This window comes from Dasypus novemcinctus, chromosome 14 (assembly GCF_030445035.2).
Source record: "Dasypus novemcinctus isolate mDasNov1 chromosome 14, mDasNov1.1.hap2, whole genome shotgun sequence".
Taxonomy (NCBI): Eukaryota; Metazoa; Chordata; class Mammalia; order Cingulata; family Dasypodidae; genus Dasypus; species Dasypus novemcinctus.
Window position 1 is genome coordinate 29,307,596 of NC_080686.1, and position 16,700 is coordinate 29,324,295.

At 42.0% G+C, this 16,700-nt stretch overlaps 1 protein-coding gene across 13 annotated transcripts in view; it reads left to right on the plus strand.

The window, feature by feature from the left end:
* SGK3 (serum/glucocorticoid regulated kinase family member 3) overlaps positions 1-16,700 on the plus strand; it is a 187,971-nt gene that overhangs the window by 71,522 nt on the left and 99,749 nt on the right. For 4 of the 13 annotated variants that reach the window (XM_004477796.4, XM_058275595.1, XM_071207838.1 and 1 more), the window contains one exon: positions 15,723-15,813. The exons of 4 other annotated variants lie outside the window; for them this stretch is intronic. The gene's annotated coding sequence lies outside the window, so the exon portion shown is untranslated. Of the gene's footprint in view, positions 1-2,052; positions 2,218-10,172; positions 10,277-15,722; positions 15,814-16,700 lie in introns of those variants that run through there. 5 more of the 13 variants (XM_071207837.1, XM_058275592.2, XM_071207839.1 and 2 more) reach the window with 5 other exon arrangements.

Genomic DNA, 16,700 nt, shown 5'->3' on the forward strand with positions numbered 1-16,700 from the left:
AGAAGTTTTGGATCACAGAAGGATTACAACTATGACAGGGGAGGACCATTTGTGTGGGGTGTCAGTGATGTGGGACTCATGGGAGGAGGGTCATCTGAGCATACATATAAGGTATATGAATGTGTTCAGTTGTTCATGGGGCATTGTCACAGTGGGTGGAGATTCACACAATAACCGAAAGGATATAAATTCCTATCCTGGAGAGATCTGCCACATTCTCCAAAGGAACATCAAGAATCCCGAGTATAGGGGCAATGACTAGTGAAGGAGCATGGTCCATTGATGGGCCCTTGATACTGATGACCGTATTTATGAACCTTTACTCTTGACATTGAAACTTAGCCTAATATTATAGGGTGCCTAAGAGTTACCTCCTGAGAGCCTCCTTGTTGCTTAAATATGGCCTCTCTCTAAGCCAAACTCAGCATATAAATGCATTACCTTCCCCCCAGTGTAGGACATGTGGGACATGATTCCCAGGGATGAGCCTCCCTGGCACTGAGGGATTACTGCCAAGCACCAATTAGCAATGTGACTGGAAAAAGACCTTGACCAAGAGGGGGAAAGGGTAAAGACAAATGACTTTATATGGCTAAGAGACTTTATAGTGAGTCAGTATAGAGGTTACGCTTGTGCATCTCAGCAGGATCTCATTAACTGCCCAAGTAAATAGTACCTCAAAAAACTCGACATGTGAGGGCTCTGGAAACATCCAGACACTGTAGGTAGGGTAGATAGCTCAGGAATTTGATGCCTTGCCAGTGAGCCCTACTTTGGAATTTATGTTCCCCAGTGTGAGAGAGCTGGACTCAGTTGTGGTTTCCTTAAACATGAGTCTTCTGTCCCTTCTATTTGAACCTATAATTAGCACTAGGGTTGATAGGTGTACGTCCAAGAGACTTAAATCTTTGGGCTGTCCATGTGCCAGCTGGGCCCTGAATCTCAATGGAGTTGCAACACCTACTCTCCAGTTCATTGGATTCACCTAGAATAGCTAACAAGGAGATGATGATGGACAATGACCATCCCAAAGAACCAAGAGTTTAAAACTGCAAGCAAGAGAGTCCCATCCATCTGCCCCATGGGATTGAAGCCCCCTAAATTAAAGGTGGAGTGGGCATCATCATCCCAGAATTCTCAAGACTGGGGGATGAACTATGGACTAAAATAGACTTTACTTGTATTCTACTATAGACTTACTGTGATTATAGCAATGGAAGAAATTATATTATTGATGAGGAGGCAGTGACTACTGGAGGCTCTGAGGTCAGGGAGAGAGAAAAACAGGTAAAATGGGGAATTTTGGGGATTTGGTAGTTGTCCTGAATGACATTACAACGACAGATACAGGCCCTTACATATCTTGTCATAACTTACAAAATTGTTTGGGAGAGAGTGTAAACTACAATGTAAACTATAAGCCAGGTTAGTGGCAATGCTCTAAAATGTTTTCATCAATTGTAACAAATGTACTGCAATAATGAAGGATGTCGTTAGTGTGGGAAAATGTGGGAGGCATAGGGAGTGGGACGTATGGGAATTCCCTGTTTTTTTAATGTAACATTTATGTAATCTAAATATCTTCCTAAAAAATATTAAAATAGGAACAAGGATTCGTGGTGGAGATCAATAAAGGGACTTTACTTCCTTCCTTTGCCCCTCTGAACCCCACTGCCAGTAACTTCTAACGCATGGAATCCTGTATTTGTGTCTGACTGCCTGAGAAGGAGATTATGCCAATGCTCTGAACATGTGAACTCTTATTTTTTTAAGATGTGGTGCCCTTTAGCTTGAACCTAGGGAGGGTGCTTTCTCCGTCCCTTCCCCAGCCTCTTTCTTCACCTTACCCCCAGGATGTGCTCTCCTTCCCCGCTTACATCTGCCTGCGACTCACCCTTCCTTTCCCGGGGACACGTATCCCAGACTCCTCTATTAACAGAGGCTCCTCTGTATCCCAGACTCCTCTGTTAACGGGGCTCCTCTCAGGTCTGAAGCCCTGAGAGCACCGGGGGCGGAGCTGGCGGCCGGGGCGGGGCCTGTCACGGAGGGGGCGGGGCCTATCCGGAGGGCGGGGCCTGCCGCGCGAGGGCAGGCCCGGGGTGGGTAGAGCTGGAGCGCGGCGGGCGCCGTGGGCGGCGGGTGGCTCCGAGCCCCGCAGAGTGGCGCAGCAGTGGCGGCGCTTCCTGCTCCTCGGACGCCGGGGGTGGGTCCCTGAAGGTAAGCGGGTGGTCGGTGGAGCTCCTGGGGAGCGGGGGAGGCAGCGGCCCGGGCGCTGCGCGGGCCAGGTGAGGGAGCCCTCGGGCGCGCCCGGAGCAGGTGCGGACTGTCTGGACCGGCCCAGACGCCACTTCCGCGCCGGCTGCGCGGGCGGGAGCCCGGGGACCCCCGAGCCCGCCGCGCCCCTGCGCGCGCCCCTGCGCGGAAAATGTTGGCCCCGCGCCCGCCCCGCCCAGCCTCCAGAAGCCTCAGGTGCTGGAGAGTTTTTAAGTTTAGACTATGGTTATAGTTTGTGGCTCAGGTCTGGGGGAGAAACTCGATAGCGAGCTTGCGGCGCGGCTTTATTTTGACTGTGTGTTCTTTAGTTTGCACGAAGGGTGCCAGTAGTAGCGAGACTGCTATTTAAACAAGGACGCCAGGGCTGACTGGGGCAGTGTGTCGTGGCGATTAAGCATGCAGGCTTTACAGGTAGTTTGCCCGGGTTCAAATCCGGATTCACTAATTATTTGTGGAAGCTTGGACGGTTTACTTCTCTCTCTCTTAGTTCCCGCATATGTAAAACGGTGACAATGTTAACTCCAACCTTATAGAGTTGTCATGAAAATGAAATGTAATACCTAGAGCCTGGCACATAGCCCACGGTAAATGTTGGCTGTTTTCTATGTTGTAAATTCAGGTGGGCATTAATCGTCAAAGTTGTCACTACCGGAAGACCTATGCTTTTTGTTTCCTCAGAGCTGTTGCTGTTACTAGAAATGCTTGGGAACTCCTTTGGAACAGTTTCATAGACTTAGCCCCACGAGAAAAGGTCTCGTTACACTTCTCTCATGCCAGAGGTATTGCCTGATGTGATCGTGCACTCTGTTCCAGATCACATCCCCTGAAAATGGTATCAGAGATTTAAGACTCTTGAAAGCCGTTTTAAAAGAGGGATGGAAAAGGCAACACTCTTATGGTGAGTGTATCCTCACTTTAAGCACCAAGTTCTGATGGATTTGTTTAAAAAGAATTCATAGCCCTTTAGACAGTTTAAAGTTGTGTATGCTATTTTGGGCAGTTCCTTATTTGTACTATTATGGCAAGCCTTGGTTAGCCCCCACGCCCAAATATTAAATTAACCACACAAACCAGAGCTTCTGACCCCACATAAAATCTCAGCATTGAGAGGGGTCTGGAAAACCAGATAGTTATGAGGCCCAAAGACCCAGAGCTAATAAATGACAGGGTTTAGATTAGAATTAAATTCTGATCAAAATATTATAAAACCAGAGGATGGTATTACAGTTTCAATGGTAGTGGTATTTTAATTTTTTACAGTTTTAAGGTGCAGTGAATGGCTTTTCTCTCAACAACATCTTGCTTGGTAGCTTAATTGCATTATTCATAATTATTCTTCGGCACCTTTGATTTAAATCAAGTCTCAAAGTTGCTACATAAGTTATTGCTTTGAGAACAAGATGATTGTCTTCTTAAACTTTGTGCAAAGTTGTTCTAACTGTACTTTGGTTTTGTTGTTTTAAAATGGCCCTCTTCTCCCTAGAGAGAATGTAACATCCATTGTAAACAAATTGACCTACGAGGCAGTTTTTTATCACTGCATTATTGGTGACGTCTTCTTTGACTGGGTAGGGTAGAGTCAGGAAGTAGAACCCTGAATGCTTGCCTAAGGAAGTAGGACTGGGTCACTGAAGAGATATGTTGCAATGTTGCTGCAAACTTCGAAAGCATTATAGAATGAAATTATTTGGAGATGTTGGTGTTAGTTGCTGACTTCTTCCCCTGCTATACAGGTACATAGCTCGCTTCCTAATCCCTGGATATTACCTTCTCAATCCTGTTTCAAATTGCACACGACCCCACATTTCCTATAATGCTCGGTATGTATCTTTTTACTATTTTGCTAATGTTCTGTTGTCTGCTGCTGGAGGAAAGATTCTGTGAGGGCAGGGGTCCTCACCGGTTGTGTTCACTGCTGTGTTCTGGGTGTCTAGAAACAATGCCTGGCACAAAGATGGTGGCAAATGCCTGGATCTGAAGCAGACATTTCCTGCAGGGCTAGTAATCACGTAGTTCATTGTCATTTTCCCTTCCCCTATTTCTAGTTATTTCTTCCAGTTACCCAGGAATTAAACCTCAGGGCAGTGTTAATTCTTCCTTCTCCTTTGCATACAACGCCCGCCCCCTGCGGGGTGCAGATAGCTGCAGACTAACTTCTGTCAGTTTTTGCAAACCTGCCTCTTCTGTTGTTGCCAAGCGCCTATTTCACCCCTCCATTTCATTCCACCCTCTATACCTACAGCCATGCGTTTTCCTTTTTCAAATGCCTTCGTAGCATGCCCTTGTCTGCAAAATGAAGTCCAGAGGGCACAGCCCAGCTTTCAAGGTCCTCTACAACATGCTCTCAAACTAACTTTTTCTAACCTTTATCTCCTCTAAGTAAGAAGAGCAGTTTCCAGCTTACACTTGTAACCTTGAAATCCCTAGGAGGGTGTTGCTGTATGGCAGTTTCTCTTTCTGTTTTTATTAAAGAGTAGGTCTTTCCCGCCCATGTGAGCAGGAAATCCAACAACCTGGATGAATGGCTATTCCTGGTTTGTACCGAAGACTTTCCCATTTTGCTCTCCTTTTGCTTCTGCTGCCCTTTCTATTTTGGTTGCCCATCCTTCAACTCCTCCCTCATATGTCACCGCCACTCTGAAGTCTACCTGGAGAAGCTCAGTTGGAAGCGGTTTTTCCTTCCTCTGAATTTTAGTCATTTTTCATACCTTTCTTAAAGAAATCATCACAGTCAACTTTGCATTGTAATTCTTTGAACATTTGTCTTTTTTGCTACATATAAGCACCTGAAGGACAAGAAGCATGCACATGCAAATTCCATTTACTTTTTTAAAGAAAAATAATACACACAGACCCACTTACCTGCTTTTTAAATAAAAATGAGCTTAAAGTTTTATTTAAATGAGCTTCGTTTCTACAGAATGGGCAATTAAGGAAGAAGGCAGGGGGTAATTCAGCAGTAAATAAAAACATAGAAGTGAAGATACTGAGACCTAGATTCATCGAGGGGAGTGAATGGAGGGAGAGCAGCCTGCCCAACACCCTCAGGGATGAAGAGGCAGATGTTTAAAAAAATACACAAGGGAGTGGTGTAGCTTGATGGTTGAGTGCCTGCTTCCCATGTATGAGGGTCCTGAGTTCAATTCTCCGTACCTCCTAAAATAAATTAATAATAAAGCATGATAAACTCAGGAAATAATCAGAACAAGACAGATTTCATGGAGCAACATCTTCAGCTTTGGATTTTCTTGTGGGATGTTATGGCTAAGATTTTTATTGTTTTTGCATCTCTAGGTACAAATCATACCATCACTCCCCATTGCTTTCTGAGCTGGATAGGACTGAGTTCTCTTCCTTCTAATCTGCAGGAAGTAATTTACCTTCTTTACTTTCAATGTTTAATCTTTAAAAAATGTTCATACCTCTTAATTTGTTTTCCTGGATATATGGAAAAATATGTGTTAGAAGCTTTTAGTTCTTCAGAGAAAGGTGATGGATATAAGAAACCTGATTTTGTTTTGCTTCATTTTCATTACAAGCATATCCTTCCACATATTCAAATTGAACAGTGTTTTTATTTTACTTGTGACTTTTCCAGATTAAAACTTGACTCTAGAACTTGTGTAGAAGTTTCTGAAATTTGATTTTATCTTCTGTTCTCTCTTCTGGCTTCCCAAACCTCAAATGGGGTTTTCCCATTTTAGAGCATGCATTTATCCTTGGCTTGTTCTCTTGGCTCTTGATTCGGAGTGCTTACTGGGATAGGTCTAAATTAATTTTACCATTCTGGAGATGAATTTTGCAATTTCTATTAATAAGAAAGGGAAAATACACATAAAAGTCCTAATTTTTGAAATGTTAAAACTTTAACGAAGAAGGTGTGGCATTGGTATGGAGAGGGTGGCCATGGTGGCTGCTGGGTGTGGGGAATGGGAGGAAGAGATGAGATGTGGAGGCATTTTCGTGACTTGGAGTTGTCCTGGGTGGTGCTGCGGGGACAGTTACGGGACATTGTATGTCCTCCCATGGCCCACTGGATGGAACGTGGGAGAGTGTGGGCTATGATGTGGACCATTGACCATGAGGTGCGGCGATGCTCAGAGATGTATTCGCCAAGTGCAGTGGATGTGTCATGATGATGGAGGGGAGTGTTGCTGTGGGGGGAGTAGTGGGGTGAAGGGGGTGGGGGGTGTATGGGGACCTCATATTTTTTAAATGTAATATTAAAAAAATCAATAAAGAAAAAAAAAACTTTAAGGGAAGCGGACTTAAGGGAAGTGGACTTGGCCCAGTGGTTAGGGTGTCCGTCTACTACATGGGAGGTCCGCAGTTCAAACCCTGGGCCTCCTTGACCCGTGTGGAGCTGGCCCATGCGCAGTGCTGATGCGTGTAAGGAGTGCCCTGCCACGCAGGGGTATCCCCCACATAGGGCAGCCCCATGTGCAAGGAGTGCGCCCCGTAAGGAGAGCCGCCCAGCACAAAAGAAAGTGTAGCCTGTCCAGGAATGGCGCCGCATGCATGGAGAGCTGACACAGCAAGATGATGCAACAACAACAACAAAAAGAAACACAGATTCCCGGTGCTGCTGATAAGGATAGAAGCCGTCACAGAGGAACACACAGTGAATGGATACAGAGAGCAGACAACTGGGGGAGGGGGAAGGGGAGAGAAATAAATAATTCTTTAAAAAACAACTTCAAGGTAAAATTTTGCATATTATCTTTACTAATAACATAGCCAGTATGAGGTCAGGATTTGAAACTAATACAGTGTATTTTAAATAAGTACTATAATTTAAATATGTAATTGGTTATAATTGTTGTGCTTTGGGGAGTTTCTTCTAATGTGCTAAGTGCTAACCAGTAAAGTTTTACTGTCACAAGAAGAATCTTAAAAGTAAATATTGGCTTTGGAATGAGGTTTCTTTTATTACACAGAATAAGCATTTGTGTTTACCCTGAGTTCTTGTTTTTAAAAAGGCTAGCTAAAAGTGTTATCAGATAGGGTAATCCACAAATCATAAAAGTTGGGGCACAGGCTAATTATATGTCTCTCACCCATAGTAGGCACTATGTAAGTATTTGTTAAATGAATGTCTATATTTCTAGGGAGGACTTTATTATATTGTAGTATATTAGTATGTATAATAACAGGAGTGAGCCAACAGGTAGGGAGAAATTGATGACTCAGGAGACTGATGAAGGAATAAATGAGCCAGTGGTTACTTTGAAGACCTCATTAGCATACTTTGGCAAGTTGAAATTTCCAGGGTGCCTCTCCATCTGTTTGTGAAATACGGAAGTGAAGCAAACTCATGTTTATTAACGCCTAGTAAGTGCATAGCAGTGAATAAGTCATAGTTCCTACAAGCTGGTAGGGGAGGCTTTCAGTAAACAAGAAACATTCAGTCGTGATGTAATAAATGCTGACAAGGCAATAAACAGGATGATAATAGAAGATGAACGTGGGCGGGCGCACTTTCATTAGGGTGGTCCTGAAGGCTTGGTGGAGAACGACTCTTGAACAAAGGCCTAAATGTGAAGAGCTGAGGGTCAGGTGTTCCTGGCAGAGGGAACATAGGTACTGTGACTGGAGATGGGAAAGGACAGGATGCGTATGAGGATCCAGAAGGGATGTGTCCTGACAGGAGTAATGAATGGAGGGGCGAGAGGCCCGGGTGGGCTGCAGCCGCAGGAGAGGCAGAGGGTGGGTCATGTGAGGACTTGTGGGACCTTGGCAGTAGCTCAGTTTAGATTTTATCCTAAGAGCAACGGGAAGTCATGGAAAGGGTTTAAGCAGGGAAGTGAAGCGATCAGATTTATAGTTCCAAAAATCACTGGCTGCTGTGGGAAGACTGGCTTTGAGTGGGATTAGAATAGTGCAGAGCTACCAGGTGGGAGGTTCTCCCAATAGAGCCTGGGAGAAGTGATGATAATTGTTTTTGCTGCATCTTTTTACCTCTCAACCTGGATTCTTCTACCAACGTCCTCAGTTAGAAGCAGCTTTATCCTAAGCCGCCGAGGACCAGCAGTATCTTACCACTGCTTGTTCTGGTGCCTTTCCCCTTTGCGTTTCTCCTGTCTCACATAAGCTGGCTGGGGTTGTCCCACCTCCCCTCACCTGCTAGCGATCAGATTCCTCTGGCAGTCCCCTTCCCTGGTGTTCAGTGTTCACATCTGCCTTGGAGGTAGGCTAAGAATGTGCTACAGCTAGGGAGGCGGAGAACAGGGCAGGCACTGGTGATGGAGGAGCCTAGATGGTGGCCCTGGGGTGCAGAGAAGGACAGTGCAGAGTCCTCTGTCCCTGCTCCGTCAGTTCTGGAACTCTGACATACCATGGAGGGATTTGTTGTCCGTTGGAATAAGTTCAGTGCCTTCATCCTGGCAGTTTTGGTTTTAGAATGGAAAGCAAAGTTCTGTCAGTAGCTCCTATACCATTTCACTTAGTCCCTTCTTTAAATGTCTGTGATAAAATGGAACTAGTTTCAGAAATCAACAGGCTCATGTTTAACTTTGGTTGAGACAAACACTCCTCTCAAACTGTTAGGAGCAGCCTATTCTACTTTATTGTTTCAGTTGCAACTTTGAATATTTTGCATGCATTTTATTTTAATTCTGATACTTTCTTTATCAAGAATCAGCATAAATAAAACCTACCTCAAATAAGAGATATGATACACCTAGAAAAAACTACAACTGCTTTGTGATCCCAGAAAGGGAAATATCCAAGAGTAGGTGGGGTGGGCATTAGAGGAAGGATGTATTTAGTAAGGAAGGAAAACAGGAAAAGTTGTAGCTGCTTCATCATGTGATAGGGATATTGAAGGTTACTATGTATCTTCCATTGGCAGCTCCTGTTAGTTTTTTTAATCTGTTTTGCAATGAACTTAATTTACAGATGTGACAAAGATGTGCTTTGTTTCCCTTGAAACATGTAGGATGTGTTTGGAGCTGGTGTCCTGAGAGGCAGAAAAAAACAGATAAACAGATGATATACTATTACAATTGACTTTCAATAAAATAACCAGTTAGTGGGTGGCAAGGATTTTCTAAGAAGGTACTTTTAATGTAGTTTAATATGAAACCCACCAATTGGTCTGTTCCCTTCTCAGGAATAATTCCTGCGCCCACTTCCACTCCCAGTTCCTTTTCTTATTCTCTAGGTCAGTCCCCGATCTCCATGTTGCACCAGGACCTGTGCATGGATTTTCTTTTGTCTCTTCCTTAACGGGTCTGTCAAGCACCCTCCTTTAGGCACCCTTGTTTCCAACACCTACACCCAGCTGTCTCATGCTGAAGAAAACTTGTAGACCTCCAGGTCTAAGTCCTTCCATTTAGGACAACCTTGTTCATGTATATGTGTGTGTGTGTTCTTTTTATGGTAACATATATAAAACATAAAGTCCCAACCTTAATCATTTTCAAGTATACAATTCAGTAGTGTTAATTACATTCACAGTGTTGTGCTACCATCACCACCATTCATTACCAAAAGCTTTCTATCACCCCAAACAGAAACTCTGTACCCATTAAGCATTAACTTCCTATTTTCCCTCCTCCTGCTCTGGGTACCTCTACTCTGCTTTCTGTCTTTATGAATTTGCATATTCTTTTTATTTCATATAAGTGAGATCATACAATATCTGTCGTTTTGTCTACCTTATTACGTTCAACATGATGTCTTCAAGGTTCATCCATCTTGATGCATGTATCAAACCTTCATTCCTTTTTAGAGCTGAATGATATTCCATATATACCATGTTTTCTTTGTTCATTCATCTCTTGATGGACTCTTGGGTTCCTTCTACCTTTTGGCAATTTTGAATAATAGTGCTGTGAACATTTGTGTACAAATATCTGTTGAGTCGCTTGTTTCTTTTCTTTTGGGTATATACCTAGGAGTGAGATTGCTGGATCATATGGCAATTCTGTACCTAACTTTCTGAAGAACTGCAAAACTATTTTCCATAGGAGCTGCACCATCTTACATTCCCACCAACAAGGTACTACGGTTCCTGTTGCTCTCCATCCTCACCAGCACTTCTTCTTTTCTGTTTTGTTTTGTTTTTAATAATAGCTATTCTAGTGGGTGTGAAGTTGTATATTATTATGATTTTGACTTGTATTTCTCTAATGACTAATGATGTTGAGCATATTTTCAAGTGTTTATCGGCCATTTGTCAACCTTCTTTGACAAATGAAGTGCTTTGCCTGTTTCAAATCGGGTTGTCTTTTTGTTTTTGAGTTGTATTTCTTTATATGTTCTGAATATGATAGCCTTATTAGATACATAGTTTCCAAAGATTTTCTCCCATTTTGTAAGTTGTCTTTTCCCTTTCTTTATATGTCCTTTGCACCAAAGTTTTAAACTGTGATTCAGTTCAGTTTATTATATTTTCTTCTGTTACTTATGGTTTGGGTATAAAATCTAAGAATCCATTGCCTGATACAAGATCCTAAAGTTATTTCCCTATTTTTGTATGAGTTTTTTAGTTTTAGCTCTTATATTTAAGTTGTTGATCCCTTTTGAGTTAATTTTTGCTTATAGCATGAGGTAGGTAAGAAGCTTTCTCTTAATTCCCTTTACACCTTGGTATGGATCACTGACCCTTTCTCCCTGCCATGTTAGCTATGCGTGGACCCTGATACTTAGAATGTATCTTCCTGATCACAATAGTGATTTTGTGCACTAGTCAGTGTCAAACAGTCTTTCTGATATGTGAAAGAAAATTGATTCCAAACCTCTCTGTTTATTTTTTAGCGGTACAAGCAGAAGAATCTTGATGTTTTCATTAATTAGTTTTTTGGATGTCCTGAGGTAAAGATGGACACAGTCCAGGACTATAATAGGATACAATAGACAAAAAGATGGATATAATAGGAAAGAAAAAAAATGCTTTAAAGAAAAAAGCCTTAAGTAATACTCATCTATTTTAATGCTCATCCATCTATGTGAATTAGCAAAATATTAACATTAGAATTTGGAGTTTTCTCTTAAGAGGTTTCACCCATATTGCTTCTCTCTCTCTCTTTTTTTTTTAAAAGTTGTGCTAATACATATATATCACAAAATCTCCTGTTACATATTACTACTTTTTACAGCTCCCAAATATAAATTTTAAATCTATGAATGTGTATTTTTTTAAAAAAGAAAGGCAAAATCCTCTCTCTTTTTAAAAAAACTACATGCATATAGCATCCTGTATTCCATAGTTCAGCCCTCGATGGTCCTTGTGATGGGACCGTCAGTGCCTACTCTGTACCAAGCTCATGGCTAGGTGTTTACATGTGATGTTTCAAGAACGGGAGATGGAGGCCACTCCTAGGGTAGTGCTGCACAAATGCCAGTCCCTCCAGGCAGCAGAGTCAGAAATCCGGTTTTCCTATGCTGTCCATAACTTTCTTTCTGTAACCTGTTTGCCTGGTGGACACCTGGCGCCATCTCCCTGCCACCGCTGCATCTCCAGGGATTATTTAGAAGAAGAGAATTAATTTAGTAGTAGCATAAAAAATTGAGAGAAACTTTCTGGGACGGCTGTATTCCTAAGAAGGAGATACAATGCCTTTTAAGTGATAGGCAAAGAAAAACTTGTTGAGAAATTGCCAAGTAGGAGAGGATGGCTCCAGAGAGCCTCTCTAGTGTTTTCCTTTTATTTTTCAACTTTCTCTTAAATTTCTCAATGTCACTTTACTGCTGCCACTCCCACAAGGCACCAGGAGACTCTCATTCCCTTTGCTCTCTAGTATTGTACTTGAATAAGAGGTTGTTGTTTTTTTTTTAATTTTAAAGATAAAACAATGAAGGGAAGAGAAAAATGTTCAAAGCATATAATAATAATTTTCTGATTCTTCAGTAGCTCAAGTCTAGCCCCAATGGTCTGGAAACTTCCTTGTTGGTTCTCAAATCTCAGTTACTTTCCTTCACCTTAGTCTGCCTGAAGGCATGCTAAGGGAACCCAGCCAAAGATGAAAAGTAAAAAAATTTTTGAGTCATCAGTGTAACTTCAATTTAACAATGAGTTAATCCATACAACACATTTATGGGTGGACTAAATTTCTTCTCCCTTTTGGTCCTCTCTCGCTTCCTCCCACTTCATGCCACAGATCTGAAGTTTCTGTTTATAAATGTCTTACGACCATATCCTATCCGGGCTTCAGGTGAGCCTACTTGGCAAACAGTGTGCATTGTGTAAGGGTGTGCGAGTCCAGACTCGAGGGCTGGAGGTGAGCTCAAGGCACAGTGCACCACCCAGAGCTTCGTGACTGGAAGATCTACTTCTCCATCTTCTTCATCTGTAAAATGGGGATAACAATACTTACTTATGTGTGACTGTGAGGATTAAATGATGTGTTAGATGTGAGTGCTTGGAACAGAGCTTGGCCTTAAGTGCCAATAAATGTTAGTTTCTTAACTTTGACACTATTGACATTTTGGGCCAGATAATTCTTTGTTGTGTGGCCTCTCCTGTGCATTGTAGGATGTTCACAGCACCCACTAGCAACCCTCCAGATTGTGAGATTGTGACAACCAAAAACGATCTCCAGACATTGCCTAATGTCCCCTGGGGGCAAAATTGCCCCTAGTTGAGAACCACTGTAAATACAATATTTACTAGTTAAATCTCCTCTCAGTAAGAGTGTGTTGAGGAGCAATCAGATTAACATATGTAAGGCACAGTCTGGCTTGTAGTAAGCTAGCCATTAAATGTTAAATATTATTAGAATGCCAGTTTGATTTGTATTGAAGGAAAGGAGAGCTTAATTGGGGAGAAGCAGTGTGGCATGGCAAACAAGCATATAGGTTTTGGAGTCAGGCAAATTTGAATTTGAAGCCTACCTCTGTCACCTATTAGCTGGATATTAACTTGGACAAGTCATTTTATATCCTGCATTCCTCTTCACAGAAACATCTGCTTTTCCAGCATATGACTTTGACACCTTTTTCCAAAGACAATTGAGGCAAACGTGTATGATCTCTTTCAAACTTATGCTCCCAGGCGTGCCTGGCATCTTTTTATTTTTTTTAAAGCTAGGATGAGAATATATGATAGTCTGAATTTGTGTCCTTTCTCTGTACTCTGCTAGTATGTCTTGCATATATCTATCATCATACTTATAGAACTATAGGAAATTTATATTGTTTGTCTGACAAACAACTCATCTATTAGATCTAAGTTCCTCAAAGGTAGGATTTTTTTTTTTTGCTTTGCTTTTCTACCGCCTAGTGCATAATGAGTGCTCAATAAATATTTGTTGAATTAATGAATAAAAACAAATTCAAAACAAATTATGATAGGGAAGTGGATTTGGCTCAACTGATAGAGCATCTGCCTACCATATAGGAGGTCCAGAGTTCAAACCCAGGGCCTTCTGACCTGTGCAGTGAGCTGGCCCACATGCAGAGCTAATGCACACAAGGAGTGCCATGCCACACAGGGTTGTCCGCTACTTAGAGGAGCCCCCCACACAAGGAGTGCTCCCCTAAAGGAGAGCCACCCCATGTGAAAAAAGTGCAGCCTAGCCAGGAGTGGTGCTGCACACACGGAGATCTGACGCAGCAAAAAGAGATTCCTAGTGCCGCTGACAAGAATGCGAGCAGACACAGAAGAAGACACAGTGAATGGACACAGAGAGCAGACAATGGGGGGTGGGAGGGAAGGTGAGAGAAATAAATAAAAAATAAATCTTTAAAAAGCAAAACAAATTGTGGTACATTAGATCTTATTTATTTACTAAATATATATCAGGGGGTGTTTGCTACAATTCTTCCTCTATCATGTAACGTTGTAACATTCATTCCCTAAATGTTTAATGTCTTATTGTATTATTCTTTTCAGTCAATAGTTGGTTTATTTTCATATTCTAACTTTAGTCATACAAAATGATCATTTTCTTGATAATATCTTAACAAGATTTGAAAATAGTTTTTGTATATTTTGGAAAAATGTTTTTTGTGCTGTTTAATCATATAATTATTTGCATGATATACCTTTAAAAACTGTATTATCCAACAACATTTAAATTAAAACATTGTGTAATATTACATCATGTAAATATGAATCCAGCCCATAAATCTAGTATTGTAATTATAATGGGATGTATACCAACATGTTAAATATAATGTAATATCTATTAGTCATTTTTCCCCCAAACACTTTGTTCATTTAGATCCTATTTATTGACTACTTGTAGAGTGTGAGGTCTTTTATACTATCTCATATCCTTAAAACAGTCATATGAAGTAGGGGTTGCTGCCCCTATAGATGGGAAACTGTGACTCACATGATCTAAATTTGTCCGAGGACTCATGGAAGAAAACTGTCTCCACAGGAGAGGGGTCAGCTGACAGGAGCTATGCCCTTAGTGAGAGGATCTCAGAAACTGCTGAGCTCCAGCCTGGCCAGCAGAGAACAGAATGAGGAAGTACATATTCTGACCTCTCTTCTCCTACCCCACATCCTGCTGGTGCCTTTTTTTTTGGCTGAAGTCAACCAGCAACCAAAGGGCAGGGGAGCCCGTGGGATGCAGGCTGTAGACATCAGCATCCTGGGGTGCAGAGTGGCTCTGAAGAGGCAAATAGAGATTATCCAGCACAGTCCTCCCTCTGTGTTGTCTCTTAATATTCACTTTTATACTTTGGGCAAAAGCAAAAAAACAAAAACCCCAAATAAACAAAAAAACAAAACTAAAAAAATTTTTAAAAACTCATGGAGTTAACTCAAGGGAAACACAAAGTCCCATGAATCATGAATCCACTGGAACCACTACCAGTGTTCTTCATATGAGACAACAGAGAAGAAGAGTTAAACAAAATTGCTCTAGTCTCTGTATTGGGAGATAATGCATATGGCCCAAGTTGATAATCATACCTCTTTTATTCTAGCACCTACTTCCTATTCCCTTTACTCTGTGTCAGCCCCTGAGCTGGTGAAAGTTCCTCCCTGGTGGAATGATCCAAACCTTCATTCCCACAGGATCCAAGTCCTTAAGAGTCCTGTCTTTACTGGGTTGCCACAGTTTTCCATTGACCAGTACTAGCCGACACACCTTAGTGAATCCCCTCAATTCCAGGTATAACCCTCCTTGCCGCTCCATTGTGTACAAGCCTCCTAGTTCCCTTCTGGAAATCCAGAGCAGTTGCTTCACTGGAACAGTGACCACTCTGTTACTATTGGTACAGCATCTTGATGAGTCCAAAATGGCTAATGGGTAGTCTTTAGCTTCCAACTTAACAGAACTAGAGTGTACCTTGATGGAAGCACTCCATCACCAAACCCAAGGTTGCAATGGGAAGCAAAAATTTCATAAGGGGTTAATAGAGGTAATGCTGAGAAGAGCTATTCTTGGTTCCCAGATACATGTATTCTGGCTTTCTGAGCAAGAGCACCATGTGTTGGCTGCCGGTTTAGACATATACCCCATCTTATAGTCCAACTCCCTGTGTTACAGGATGCCGTCTCCTAGCTGGTGCCTTATCTGAGCCTTCTGTGGCCATCCCACTGCTCTGTCAAGGAGCTGCTTCTAGGTGATCGGATACATGGTAAGGCTAGTTAATTCTGCAGTTATGAGCCTGTTGCCACACTTTTTTTTGCCCTAAAATGTGTTCCTTTGTTTGATATGATGATGTATAGGATTCTAAACAGTGAATAAGGCATGGTCTAACCAAGAATGGTGGCTCTGGCAGAGCATTTCAGGTAGGGAAGGCAAATCTGGATTTTCTAAGTACAAATGCTTCCACCAGGTGGCCGTCTGATCCCCTGTGGGATGGCTGTCTGATGCTGCATGGGATGGTGTCAAAGTAGGGACTCATTGTTGGTCTTTGCTATTGACAGGTTGGGCATTCAGCCCCAGCAGTAACTAGATCATCCTTGGCAAGAGAAAAATCATTTTGTTGATTCCCTTTCTAGACTCCAACCTTACTGCCATGGCCATTTTGATTACTGTAGCTTTGTAATAAATTTTGAAATTAAGAAGTGTGAATCCTCCAGCTTTGTTCTGTTTAAAGATAGTTTTGGCTCAAGACCCCTTACCCTTCAATATGAATTCAATGATTGGCTTTTCAATTTTTGCAAATCAGGTAGTTAGAATTTTGAATGGGATTATATTGAATCTATAAGTCACTTTGGGTAGAATTGACATATTAACTATATTAAGTCTTCCAGCCCATGAACATAGGATATCTTTCCACTTTCTTCTTTAATTTTTCTCAGCAGTTATTTGTAATTTTCCATGTAAATGTCCATTATATCCTTAGTTAAATTTATTCCTGGAGTCAAGGCCACTTTGACTTGGGTCGGTCGAGCAAGCAATGAGTGATTGTGAAGAGGCTGACTGACAGTGATAGGACAGGCCGTCTTGACCACCTGGTTATTGAGGCCTCTCTGCAGTGGTTGATCCGTAGAGGGCATTTATGTGGAACACAGGTAT